Source organism: Oncorhynchus keta, unplaced genomic scaffold (genome assembly GCF_023373465.1).
Source record: "Oncorhynchus keta strain PuntledgeMale-10-30-2019 unplaced genomic scaffold, Oket_V2 Un_contig_5754_pilon_pilon, whole genome shotgun sequence".
Taxonomy (NCBI): domain Eukaryota; kingdom Metazoa; phylum Chordata; class Actinopteri; order Salmoniformes; family Salmonidae; genus Oncorhynchus; species Oncorhynchus keta.
The window spans coordinates 1-15,000 of record NW_026288479.1 but is presented as its reverse complement, the minus strand read 5'-3'; the positions used below and the strand labels follow the sequence as shown (position 1 = coordinate 15,000).

Genomic DNA, 15,000 nt, shown 5'->3' with positions numbered 1-15,000 from the left:
CTGCAGAGACACACAGGATCCAGGTTGAGATTCAGAATAGATGCTTTGCATTCAAGTTAGTGGAGGAATGTCAATGGTGCCTGTGTAACGTCTGAAAGGTCAATCACCCTGACGGTTGTCTCTCTGAGTGTCACTGGCCTCTTTGTGCCGAGTTGAACCAGCTGCTGTCTCCCTCCTATAGGCTGGCTCAAAGCGTTCAACGTGCACGGAGCACGGCCCGGCCTACAACAGTGTCAACAAACGCGATAGTAGTCAATCCATCATCCTGTCTCAGCCGCTGAATCACACAGAAGTCATGCGGGAGGCGTGTGTGGAGGCAGGGAGAGAGGGAGGAGACAGGACGGCAACCAGCTGGCGCTGAGGCTCTTTGATTTCCCTTCATTTCTAAATAGTCTCCCATTGTATTCGTTTAGAAAATGAAGAGGTAATATTGTTGAAATAAGTCACATCTGAATCGATGCATCAGGTACAAAGCAACAAACACCTTGAGGACAACTTCCTCTAAACCTCCCAGATGGGTCAATAGACCAATGGGGGAGAATGAGGGACAGATTTACGAACAGGCACGCAGGGCACGTGCCCTGGGTCCCCCTACCTCAAGGGGATCCCCAACGCTGGAGGTCGGGGCCCCTCAAATAACATGTGAACATGACAGAAGTCGTGGCAAAATGTGTAGAATTGCAGGAAATTCACTTGAAAACTGCAACATTTACAGTATACTATACTGTATCTCTTAACCTCATGATAAAACTGCAACATTTACAGTATACTATACTGTATCTCTTAGCCTCATGATAAAACTGCAACATTTACAGTATACTATACTGTATCTCTTAACCTCATGATAAAACTGCAACATTTACAGTATACTATACTGTATCTCTTAGCCTCATGATAAAACTGCAACATTTACAGTATACTATACTGTATCTCTTAGCCTCATGATAAAACTGTAACATTTACAGTATACTATACTGTATCTCTTAACCTCATGATAAAACTGTAACATTTACAGTATACTATACTGTATCTCTTAACCTCATGATAAAACTGCAACATTTTCTCTCTGTCTCATGGCAAAATGTTTTCAATCGCAGGAAAGGCCCCTGGAGGTAGGTGCTCCCAAATCCGGCCCTGGGGAGAATGGCTCCTGCAGATAAGCCCAGCTCAGCTCTAGCTTTATCCCCGGTATCTAGCACCCCTCCTCATCCCCCGTCCTCCTCCTCCCCATCCTCCCTCTTCTTCTCAGCATGTGATTGATATGGAGGAGCCTGCAGGTTAGCAGCTGTGGGATTCCCTCCCCCCTTTGAAATCTCCCTAACTAACTCAGCAGCCCCAGAACTAATCAATATGTTTCCCTCTGCCTCTTGTCTTGCCAGGGAGCAGTAGGGGGCAGGAACTCAGGCATCTGTGGAACTGGAGCCCCCACTAAACCTTCCAAACTGAAACACACAACCCCCTGCCCCTCCGAGGAAGGAATCCACATCCCCCTGACCCCGGACCCTCCCAGACTGAAACGCACAACCCCTGCCCCTCCGAGGAAGGAATCCACATCCCCCTGACCCCGGACCCTCCCCAGACTCCCAGAAAACCCACATCCCCTGCCCCTCCGAGGAAGGAATCCACATCCCCCTGACCCCGGACCCTCCCAGACTCCCAAACGCACAACCCCCTGCCCCTCCGAGGAAGGAACCACATCCCCCTGACCCCGGACCCTCCCCAGACCTCCCAAAGGCACAACCCCTGCCCCTCCGAGGAAGGAACCCACATCCCCCTGACCCTCGGACCCTCCCCAGACTCCAAGGAAGGAACCCACAACCCCCTGCCCCTCCGAGGAAGGAACCCACATCCCCCTAACCCCGGACCCTCCCAGACCCTCCCAAAGGACAACCCCCTGCCCCTCCGAGGAAGGAACCCACATCCCCCTGACCCTCCCAGACCCTCCCAGACTGGAACGCACAACCCCCTGACCCTCCCAGGAAGGAACCCACATCCCCCTAACCCTCCCAGGAAGGAACCCACATCCCCCTAACCCTCCCAGGAAGGAACCCACATCCCCTAACCCTCCCAGGAAGGAACCCACATCCCCCTGCCCCCTCCGACCCCTGACCCACAGGACTCCCTACAGTACGAAGTGGTGGTGGACTGACCCTGGCGCATTAGTTCTCTGTTTATCTGTGATGCCGTTAATGAACCACAGACAGTCAGTCAGGGGTAACAATGAAATGGAGGTCGTTATTAAGGTAATGTCCTGGGAACTTATAAACTCCATTTGTTATTAAGGTAATGTCCTGGGAACTTATAAACTCCCATTTGTTATTAAGGTAATGTCCTGGGAACTTATAAACTCCCATTTGTTATTAAGGTAATGTCCTGGGAACTTATAAACTCCCATTTGTTATTAAGGTAATGTCCTGGGAACTTATAAACTCCCATTTGTTATTAAGGTAATGTCCTGGTAACTTATAAACTCCCATTTGTTATTAAGGTAATGTCCTGGGAACTTATAAACTCCCATTTGTTATTAAGGTAATGTCCTGGGAACTTATAAACTCCCATTTGTTATTAAGGTAATGTCCTGGGAAGTTATAAACTCCCATTTGTTATTAAGGTAATGTCCTGGGAACTTATAAACTCCCATTTGTTATTAAGGTAATGTCCTGGGAAGTTATAAACTCCCATTTGTTATTAAGGTAATGTCCTGGGAACTTATAAACTCCCATTTGTTATTAAGGTAATGTCCTGGGAAGTTATAAACTCCCATTTGTTATTAAGGTAATGTCCTGGGAACTTATAAACTCCCATTTGTTATTAAGGTAATGTCCTGGGAAGTTATAAACTCCCATTTGTTATTAAGGTAATGTCCTGGGAAGTTATAAACTCCCATTTGTCCTCTGTGTGCTCCTTCACCTTCAGGGTTAAAGGTTAGAGGCCTGTCGGCTGGGCTACGGGGTGTTGAAATGTTTCTTTGTAACGTTTCTTTCATTGCGTCTCTCTTGGATGTTGAAAGTGGAGGTGTGTGTCTGAGGCAGTTTGCTAAGGTGATTGGCTGTCTGCCTGCCCCTTTATTTAAGAGTTAGGATAGTGAGTTGATATGGGTTCAATAGCTTTATGTCAGTGGTATTTCAACTTTTCCGCAGGGACCCCATTTTTTCACCATCATTTCTGGGAACCCATTTTCCCCCACCACATATCTAATGACACAACTTTAAAGCCTGTCCATTTTCTAGGAGGGCAGCAGGAAGCCTAGCGGTTAAGGCGTTGGGATAGTAAACAAAATGTTGCTTGTGTAAAAATGTGCCGTTCTGCCCTTGAGCAAGGCAGTAAAATAATTTGTACTTCTAATTTTTTTAAATCATTTTATTTGTCGACCCAACTGCAATTCCCCACTACTGGGGTCATGAACCTGACTTTTAATACCACTGCTTTATATCCATATGTGAGTGGAAGGCCTGTTACTGGGTTGTGTTCTATACTATACTGTATTACTGGGTTGTGTTCTATACTATACTGTATTACTGGGTTGTGTTCTATATTATACTGTATTACTGGGTTGTGTTCTATACTATACTGTATTACTGGGCTGTGTTCTATACTATACTGTATTACTGGGCTGTGTTCTATACTATACTGTATTACTGGGTTGTGTTCTATACTATACTGTATTACTGGGTTGTGTTCTATACTATACTGTATTACTGGGTTGTGTTCTATACTATACTGTATTACTGGGTTGTGTTCTATACTATACTGTATTACTGGGTTGTGTTCTATACTATACTGTATTACTGGGTTGTGTTCTATACTATACTATACTATACTGTATTACTGGGTTGTGTTCTATACTATACTGTATTACTGGGTTGTGTTCTATACTATACTATACTATACTGTATTACTGGGTTGTGTTCTATACTATACTGTATTACTGGGTTGTGTTCTATACTATACTATATCCAGTAGCTTACTTTTTCGTTGTTACTGTGAGAATTCGTGTTAGTCTGCTACACCTCCACTCCTGTTTGGCTATGCTCCTTCCCTTCCTCTATTCCTGCTTGAAAACAAAGCGGACAGGGAGGCAGAGCCCATCAATGTGCAGCTCAGTCCTGGTAATGAGCAGAGCTCAGGTGTCTCTACCTTGTTAAAGCCTGGATAGAGGCATGGGATAAGCCAGTCGCTCAGAGGCCCTACTGAATAAAAGAGGGGTTCCCATTAGGGGATACATAGGATCTGCAGTACACACACACAACACAACACACCACACACAACACACAACACACACAGCCTCAGACCAGCTCTCTGTTTGCCCACTGAAGCTGAGCCAATCACAGAGTCGTGCCTAGGAAAGGCTCAGGAGACCTACAGAAAGAAATCAGGAGAAAGAAAGAAAGAAAGAAATTCACAGACAGACAGACAGAAATCAGACAGACAGACAGACAGACAGACAGACCCTCTACAATACATGCAGACAGACAGTCCCTCTACAATACATGCAGACAGACAGTCCCTCTACAATACAGACAGACAGAAATCTCTCTACAGCCAACCAGGCAGACAGACAGTCCCTCTACACTACAGGCAGACAGTCCCTCTACAGCCAACAAGGCAGACAGACAGTCCCTCTACAGCCAACCAGACAGACAGTCCTCTACAGCCAACCAGGCAGACAGACAGTCCCTCTACAGCCAACCAGACAGACAGACAGTCCCTCTACAGCCAACCAGGCAGACAGACAGTCCCTCTACAGCCAACCAGACAGGCAGACAGTCCCTCTACAGCCAACCAGACGGACAGTCTCTCTACAGCCAACCAGACAGACAGACAGTCCCTCTACAGCCAACCAGACAGGCAGACAGTCCCTCTACAGCCAACCAGACAGACAGTCCCTCTACAGCCAACCAGGCAGACAGTCCCTCTACAGCCAAACAGGACAGACAGAACCAGTCCCTCTACAGCCAACCAGGCAGACAGTCCCTCTACAGCCAACCAGGCAGACAGACAGTCCCTCTACAGCCAACCAGACAGACAGTCCCTCTACAGCCAACCAGACAGACAGTCCCTCTACAGCCAACCAGGCAGACAGTCCCTCTACAGCCAACCAGACAGACAAACAGACCCTCTACAGCCAACCAGACAGACAAACAGACCCTCTACAGCCAACCAGACAGACAGTCCCTCTACAGCCAACCAGACAGACAGTCCCTCTACAGCCAACCAGACAGACAGTCCCTCTACAGCCAACCAGGCAGACAGTCCCTCTACAGCCAACCAGACAGACAGTCCCTCTACAGCCAACCAGGCAGACAGTCCCTCTACAGCCAACCAGGCAGACAGTCCCTCTACAGCCAACCAGGCAGACAGTCCCTCTACAGCCAACCAGGCAGACAGTCCCTCTACAGCCAACCAGACAGACAGTCCCTCTACAGCCAACCAGACAGACAGTTCTTCTACAGCCAACCAGACAGACAAACAGACCCTCTACAGCCAACCAGACAGATAAACAGACCCTCTACAGCCAACCGGACAGACAAACAGACCCTCTACAGCCAACCAGACAGACAGTCCCTCTACAGCCAACCAGACAGACAGTCCCTCTACAGCCAACCAGACAGACAGTCCCTCTACAGCCAACCAGACAGACAGTCCCTCACAGCCAACCAGACAGATAAACAGACCCTCTACAGCCAACCAGACAGACAGTCCCTCTACAGCCAACCAGACAGACAAACAGACCCTCTACAGCCAACCAGACAGACAGTCCCTCTACAGCCAACCAGACAGACAAACAGACCCTCTACAGCCAACCGGACAGATAAACAGACCCACTTGGCAACAGAGCCCCAGCTTGAACTACCACCTCCACCTCCACCACCCCCAGGTTACAAGCACAGTCCAGGCAGGGGACAGCTGAGGGGGAAGCATAGAGGCTAAAGGTTTGCAGACCTGGGGCTTAAGCAGGGAGAGGGCTGGGGATTGGGCTGAGGGAAAGTGGGGCAAAAGCAGGGAGAGGGCTGAGGGAACGTGGGGCAAAAGCAGGGAGAGAGCTGGGGATTGGGCTGGGGGAGAGTGGGGCCAAGAAAGGGAGAGGGCTGGGGAGAGTGGGGCCAAGAAAGGGAGAGGGCTGGGGAGTGTGGAGCAATGGAAGGGAGAGGGCTAGGGGAGTGTGGAGCAATGGAAGGGAGAGGGCTCGGGGAGTGTGGAGCAATGGAAGGGAGAGGGCTAGGGGAGTGTGGAGCAATGGAAGGGAGAGGGCTAGGGGAGTGGGAGCAATGGAAGGGAGAGGGCTAGGGGAGTGTGGAGCAATGGAAGGGAGAGGGCTAGGGGAGTGTGGAACAATGGAAGGGAGAGGGCTGGGGATCCGGCTGGGGGAGAGTGGGGCTACGGAAGGGAGAGGGCTAGGGGAGTGTGGAGCAATGGAAGGGAGAGGGCTAGGGGAGTGTGGAGCAATGGAAGGGAGAGGGCTGGGGAGGTGGAGTGGGGCTGGAAGGGAGAGGGCTGGGGATCCGGCTGGAGGAGAGTGGGCAATGGAAGGGAGAGGGCTGGGGATCCGGTGGAGAGTGGGGCTGGAAGGGAGAGGGCTGGGGATCCGGCTGGAGGGAGTGGGAAGGGAGAGGGCTGGAGGGAGTGGAGCTACGGAAGGGAAGGGGGATCCGGCTGGGGGAGAGTGGGGCTATGGAAGGGAGAGGGCTGGGGATCCGGCTGGGGGAGAGTGGGGCTACTGAAGGGAGAGGGCTGGGGATCCGGCTGGGGGAGAGTGGGGCTACGGAAGGGAGAGGGCTGGGGATCCGGCTGGGGAGAGTGGGGCTACGGAAGGGAGAGGGGCTGGGGATCCGGCTGGAGGAGAGTGGGGCTACTGAAGGGAGAGGGCTGGGGATCCGGCTGGGGGAGAGTGGGGCTACTGAAGGGAGAGGGCTGGGGATCCGGCTGGGGGAGAGTGGGGCTACTGAAGGGAGAGGGCTGGGGATCCGGCTGGGGGAGAGTGGGGCTACGGAAGGGAGAGGGCTGGGGATCCGGCTGGAGGAGAGTGGGGCTACGGAAGGGAGAGGGCTGGGGATCCGGCTGGGGAGAGTGGGGCTACGGAAGGGAGAGGGCTGGGGATCCGGCTGGAGGAGAGTGGGGCTACTGAAGGGAGAGGGCTGGGGATCCGGCTGGAGGAGAGTGGGGCTACGGAAGGGAGAGGGCTGGGGATCCGGCTGGAGGAGAGTGGGGCTACTGAAGGGAGAGGGCTGGGGATCCGGCTGGAGGAGAGTGGGGCTACGGAAGGGAGAGGGCTGGGGATCCGGCTGAGGAGAGTGGGGCTACTGAAGGGAGAGGGCTGGGGATCCGGCTGAGGGAGAGTGGGGCTACTGAAGGGAGAGGGCTGGGGATCCGGCTGGAGGAGAGTGGGGCTACTGAAGGGAGAGGGCTGGGGATCCGGCTGGAGGAGAGTGGGGCTACTGAAGGGAGAGGGCTGGGGATCCGGCTGGGGGAGAGTGGGGCTACTGAAGGGAGAGGGCTGGGGATCCGGCTGGAGGAGAGTGGGGCTACTGAAGGGAGAGGGCTGGGGATCCGGCTGGGGGAGAGTGGGGCTACTGAAGGGAGAGGGCTGGGGATCCGGCTGAGGGAGAGTGGGGCTACTGAAGGGAGAGGGCTGGGGATCCGGCTGGAGGAGAGTGGGGCTACTGAAGGGAGAGGGCTGGGGATCCGGCTGAGGGAGAGTGGGGCTACTGAAGGGAGAGGGCTGGGGATCCGGCTGAGGGAGAGTGGGGCTACTGAAGGGAGAGGGCTGGGGATCCGGCTGAGGGAGAGTGGGGCTACTGAAGGGAGAGGGCTGGGGATCCGGCTGAGGGAGAGTGGGGCTACTGAAGGGAGAGAGAGGGCTGGGGATCCGGCTGAGGGAGAGTGGGGCTACTGAAGGGAGAGGGCTGGGGATCCGGCTGAGGGAGAGTGGGGCTACTGAAGGGAGAGGGCTGGGGATCCGGCTGAGGGAGAGTGGGGCTACTGAAGGGAGAGGGCTGGGGATCCGGCTGAGGGAGAGTGGGGCTACTGAAGGGAGAGGGCTGGGGATCCGGCTGAGGGAGAGTGGGGCTACTGAAGGGAGAGGGCTGGGGATCCGGCTGAGGGAGAGTGGGGCTACTGAAGGGAGAGGGCTGGGGATCCGGCTGAGGGAGAGTGGGGCTACTGAAGGGAGAGGGCTGGGGATCCGGCTGAGGGAGAGTGGGGCTACTGAAGGGAGAGGGCTGGGGATCCGGCTGAGGGAGAGTGGGGCTACTGAAGGGAGAGGGCTGGGGATCCGGCTGGAGGAAACGGGGGGCTACTGAGGGGAGAGGGCTGGGGATCCGGCTGGGGAGAGTGGGGCTACTGAAGGGAGAGGGCTGGGGATCCGGCTGAGGGAGAGTGGGGCTACTGAAGGGAGAGGGCTGGGGATCCGGCTGAGGGAGAGTGGGGCTACAACACATAATTACTTCCAGCACTTCCAGCATGGATGGAGATCCCATGAGGTTAACTCCTCAACACTAGAAACCAGTATACTGGAAGAGGCCAGTATAAGACTAACTGCACCAGGTACAGAAATAGCAGATTGTCTGGAGGGAGGACAGTCTTCTCACTGTTACTGATTGGCTGCATGGTGTCTTTGTTGAGGGGGAGGGGTGGAGAAGCATGGTAGAACATTTGGTCAGTGGTGTCTGTCTGAATGGTTCAACCAGCTGGTCCATCCCTACAATTCCACAGTAGCATCATGACTTCTTCTAAGCATGTAACAAACCAGAACTTGATAATAAATAATAGATCATTTAGGTTTCATTAAAAATGAAATATTCATCACTGTCAACAGATGTATTCCTCCATGACACGCTGCACACACACTGTGAGACCAACAGGTCCTGACATGCCTGGCAGCTGCATTTCTAATGGACAGCAACTGTGATCAATGGGCATCATGGGAACCAAAGGCAAACAATAAATACAGCATTTATCCTACATTTACCCCGGTTATATACATTTACCCAGGTTATATACATTTACCCAGGTTATATACATTAACCCAGGTTATATACATTTACCCAGGTTATATACATTTACCCAGGTTATATACATTTACCCAGGTTATATACATCTACCCTGGTTATATACATCTACCCTGGTTATATACATCTACCCAGGTTATATACTTGTACCCAGGTTATATACTTGTACCCAGGTTATATACATTTACCCAGGTTATATACATCTACCCAGGTTATATACATCTACCCTGGTTATATACATTTACCCAGGTTATATACATCTACCCAGGTTATATACATCTACCCAGGTTATATACTCTATCCTGGTTATATAATTGTACCCAGGTTATATAATTGTACCCAGGTTATATAATTGTACCCAGGTTATATACATTACCCAGGTTATATACATCTACCCAGGTTATATACATTTACCCAGGTTATATAAATTTACCCAAGTTATATACAGGTTATATACATCTACCCAGGTTATATACATCTAAACTAAATATTATAATAGGGAGCCTGGGTCATAGAGTTATGGCAAACATCGACAGATTAAAGAAATGAAATGGATCATTACCTGACGTGTCCCATAGGCTGAGCTCTATTCTTTTCGTTTCTATTTCAAAACTGGCCGTGTAATTCTCGAACACTGTGGGCATGTAACTCTAAAGAAAAAAAAAAAAACAGACAATCATAGATAATTATAGACAAGTAATAACAAATATTATTATTATTAGTAGTAGTGGTATTAATTAGTTATAACAAACTTTTGTTACATTTAGCTATCAAGCAACCAATTCGTTGAACTCACCTCTGGGAAGATATCCTTTGCAAAAACGTGTAGTAGAGCAGTCTTCCCACATTGACTGTCCCCGACCACAACTATTTTACACTTCACAATCTGACTAGGATCCATCCCGGACTGAACAGATACTTTCTGACTAGATATTCTCTCCTTCATTGATGTCAGTTGACGGACAGTTCGCTATAGAGAGCTCACGTTGTTTGAAGAGAGCACACATACACAGGAATAATCGAAAACAGCAGATAATCGGAGCGTAATAAATCCGTTTCACCTCTCCGATGTCTGCGTCCTTTGTCAATACTGTGTCTCGTGTCGACTACAACGCGAACGAGACTTTTTGACGGTATTTATACCGAGACCATGAGCCAGTGGAGTTGTCCCTCCCCTCTCTCTCCACGTGCTGAAAGTGTTGCAGGGCTATGTGGTGACCTGGGTGGTCGGGAGAGTGGTGATCGTATGCTCAGTGTGTGATGGCGCCCTCCGTAGGACTCCCTTCAAACAGCTCAGATCATGATGGACGACTTTATTAAAATATGTATAATCTCACCATGTAATTTTAAATGACTTGTGTTCAGAGAGAGAGTGAACGAGAGAGACTCGGTGAGTATAGCCTTGCTATTGAGAAATGCCGCTGTGCACAATGCCCACAAAATGAGGTGGAAACTGAGCTGCACTTCCTAACCTCCTGCCATATTAGAGACACATATTTCAATCAGATTACACAAACTCACAAACAATTCGAAAACAAATTGGGTGAGATACCACAGTGTGACATCACATCAGCAAGATTTGTGACCTGTCGCCACAAGAAAAGGGCAACCAGTGAAGAACAAACACCGTTGTAAATACAACTCATATTTATGTTGATTTATTTTCCCTTTTGTACTTCAACTATTTGCACATAATATGACATTTGAAATGTGTTTATTCTCCGGACCCCGATGACGTAGATATTGATTAAGGCACCTCTGATTCAGAGGGGTTGGGTTCAATGCGGAAGACACATTTCAGTTGAAGGCATTCAGTTGAAGGCAGTCAGTTGAAGGCATTCAGTTGAAGGCATTCAGTTGAAGGCATTCAGTTGAAGGCATTCAGTTGAAGACATTCAGTTGAAGGCATTCAGTTGAAGGCAGTTGAAAGGCATTCAGTTGAAGGCAGTTGAAGGCAGTCAGTTGTGCAGCTGACTAGGTCTCTCCTTTCACTTATTCTTCTGGACATTTTGTGAGTGTAATGTTTACTGTACATTTTTGGTTGATTTATTTTACAATTGTTTTTATTTCAACCTTTATTTAACTAGGCAGGTCAGTTAAGAACAAATTATTATTTACAATGACGACCTACTCCGGCCAAACACTAACCCCGACGTCACTGGGCCAATTGTGCACCGCCCTATGGGACTCCCAATCAAGGCTGGTTGTGACACAGCCTGTAATTGAACTAGGGTCTATAGTGACGCCTCTAGCACTGAGATGCAGTGCCTTAGACCTCAGGAGCAGACCAGATGCTATTTCACTTTTGTTTATTATTTATTTCAATTGCTTTGACAATGTAAACATACGTTTCCCATGCCAATAAAACCCTTCAATTGAATTGAATTGAAATTGAAATTGAGAAAAGAAAGAGAGAGAGAGAGAGAGAGAGAGAGACAGAGAAAGAGAGAGAGAGAGAGACAGAGAAAGAGAGAGAGAGAGAGAGAGACAGAGAGAGAGAGAGAGAGAGAGAGAGAGAGAGAGAGAGAGAGAGAGAGAGAGAGAGAGAGAGAGAGAGAGAGAGAGACAGAGAGAGAGAGAGAGAGAGAGAGACAGAGAGAGAGACAGAGAGAGAGAAGAGAGAGAAAGAGAGATCCTACTAACTGAGAGAGAGAGAACAGAGAGAGAGAGAGAGCGAGAGAGAGTCTAAAACCCAACCACATCTGAAAGGGAACTACTCTGTTCCCAGTTCCAGGTGTATTACAGCATATTGCATTTTAACCTACTAACTGTAGTCTACTAACTGTAGTCTACTAACTGTATCCTACTCACTGTAGTCTACTAACTGTAGTCTACTAACTGTATCCTACTCACTGTAGTCTACTAACTGTAGTCTACTAACTGTAGTCTACTAACTGTATCCTACTAACTGTAGTCTACCAACGGTAGTCTACTAACTGTATCCTACTCACTGTAGTCTACTAACTGTAGTCTACTAACTGTAGTCTACTAACTGTATCCTACTAACTGTAGTCTACCAACTAACTGTAGTCTACTAACTGTATCCTACTAACTGTATCCTACTAACTGTATCCTACCAACTGTAGTCTACTAACTGTATCTTACTAACTGTAGTCTACTAACTGTAGTCTACTAAGTAGTCTACTAACTGTAGTCTACTAACTGTAGTCTACTAACTGTATCCTACTAACTGTGTCCTACTAACTGTATCCTACTAACTGTATCCTACTAACTGTAGTCTACTAACTGTATCTTACTAACTGTAGTCTACTAACTGTAGTCTACTAACTGTAGTCTACCAACTGTAGTCTACTAACTGTATCCTACTAACTGTAGTCTACTAACTGTAGTCTACTAACTGTATCCTACTAAATGTAGTCTACTAACTGTATCCTACTAACTGTATCCTACTAAATGTAGTCTACTAACTGTATCCTACTAATTGTAACCTACTAACTGTATCTTACTAACTGTATCTTACTGAACTGTATCCTACTAAATGTAGTCTACTAACTGTATCCTACTAAATGAAGTCTACTAACTGTATCCTACTAAATGTAGTCTACTAACTGTAGTCTACTAAATGTAGTCTACTAACTGTAGTCTACTAACTGTATCCTACTAACTGTAGTCTACTAACTGTATCCTACTAAATGTAGTCTACTAACTGTATCCTACTAAATGTAGTCTACTAACTGTATCCTACTAACTGTATCCTACTAACTGTATCTTACTAACTGTATCCTACTAACTGTAGTCTTTTAACTGTATCCTACTAACTGTATCCTACTAACTGTATCCTACTAACGGTATCCTACTAACGGTATCCTACTAACGGTAGTCTACTAACGGTATCCTACTAACGGTAGTCTACTAACGGTATCCTACTAACTGTAGTCTACTAACTGTATCCTACTAACTGTATCCTACTAACTGTAGTCTACTAACTGTAGTCTACTAACTGTATCCCACTAACTGTAGTCTACTAACTGTATCCTACTAAATGTAGTCTACTAACTGTATCCTACTAACTGTAACCTACTAACTGTATCTTACTAACTGTATTCTACTAACTGTATCCTACTAACTGTATCCTACTAACTGTAGTCTACTAACTGTAGTCTACTAACTGTATCCTACTAAATGCCTACAGTCTACTAACTGTATCCTACTAAATGTAGTCTACTAACTGTAGTCTACTAACGGTAGTCTACTAACTGGTATCCTACTAACTGTAGTCTACTAACTGTATCCTACTAACTGTATCCCTACTAACTGTAGTCTACTAACTGTATCCTACTAAATGTAGTCTACTAACTGTAGTCTACTAACTGTACCCTACTAACTGTATCCTACTAACTGTATCCTACCAACTGTAGTCTACTAACTGTATCTTACTAACTGTAGTCTACTAACTGTAGTCTACTAAGTGTAGTCTACTAACTGTAGTCTACTAACTGTAACCTACTAACTGTACCCTACTAACTGTATCCTACTAACTGTATCCTACTAACTGTAGCCTACTAACTGTACCCTACTAACTGTATCCTACTAACTGTAACCTACTAACTGTATCCTACTAACTTGATCCTACTAACTGTAACCTACTAACTGTATCTTACTAACTGTAGTCTACTAACTGTATCCTACTAACTGTCTACTAACTGTATCCTACTAACTGTATCCTACTAACTGTAACTAACTGTATCTACTAACTGTATCTTACTAACTGTAGTCTACTAACTGTATCCTACTAACTGTATCTACTAACTGTATCCTACTAACTAACTGTAGTCTACTAACTGTATCCTACTAACTGTAACGTATCCTAACTGTATACTAACTGTATCCTACTAAATGTAGTCTACTGTAGTCTACTAACTGTAGTCTACTAACTGTATCCTAACTGTAGTCTACTAACTGTATCCTACTAAATGTAGTCTACTAACTGTATCCTACTAATTGTAACCTACTAACTGTATCTTACTAACTGTATCTTACTAACTGTATCCTACTAAATGTAGTCTACTAACTGTATCCTACTAAATGAAGTCTACTAACTGTATCCTACTAAATGTAGTCCTACTAACTGTCCTACTAACTGTATCCTACTAAATGTAGTATCTACTAACTGTATCCTACTAACTGTAACCTAACTGTATCCTACTGTATCTACTAACTGTATCCTACTAACTACTAACTGTATCCTACTAACTGTATCCTACTAACTGTAGTCTACTAACTGTATCTACTAACTGTAGTCTACTAACTGTATCTACTAACTGTAGTCCTACTAACTGTATCTTACTAACTGTATCCTACTAACTGTATCCTACTAACTGTAGTCTACTAACTGTATCTACTAAATGTAGTCTACTAACTGTATCCTACTAAATGTAGTCTACTAACTGTATCCTACTAAATGTAGTCTACTAACTGTATCTACTAACTGTAACCTACTAACTGTAGTCTACTAACTGTATCCTACTAACTGTATCATACTAACTGTAGTCTACTAACTGTATCCTACTAACTGTAGTCTACTAACTGTATCCTACTAACTGTAGTCTACTAACTGTATCCTACTACTAACTGTAGTCTACTAACTGTATCCTACTAACTGTAACTACTAACTGTATCTACTAACTGTATCCTACTAAATGTAGTACTAACTGTATCTACTAACTGTCTACTAACTGTATCCTACTAACTGTCTACTAACTGTATCTACTAAATGTAGTCCTACTAACTGTCTACTAACTGTATCCTGTAGTCTACTAACTGTAGTCTACTAACTGTATCCTACTAAATGTAGTCTGTATCCTACTAACTGTATCTACTAACTGTATCCTACTAACTGTAGTCTACTAACTGTAGTCTACTAACTGTATCCTACTAAATGTAGTCTACTAACTGTATCCTAACTGTAACTAACTGTAGTCTACTAACTGTATCCTACTAACTGTATCCTACTAACTGTAGTCTACTAACT

The 15,000-nt window shown here is 46.7% G+C and overlaps 1 pseudogene; it reads right to left on the bottom strand.

Moving 5' to 3' along the window:
* The window catches only part of LOC127925532 (rho-related GTP-binding protein RhoE-like), a 21,175-nt pseudogene extending 10,966 nt beyond the window's left edge, over positions 1-10,209 (bottom strand).
* Between the last annotated feature and the right edge of the window lie 4,791 nt (positions 10,210-15,000).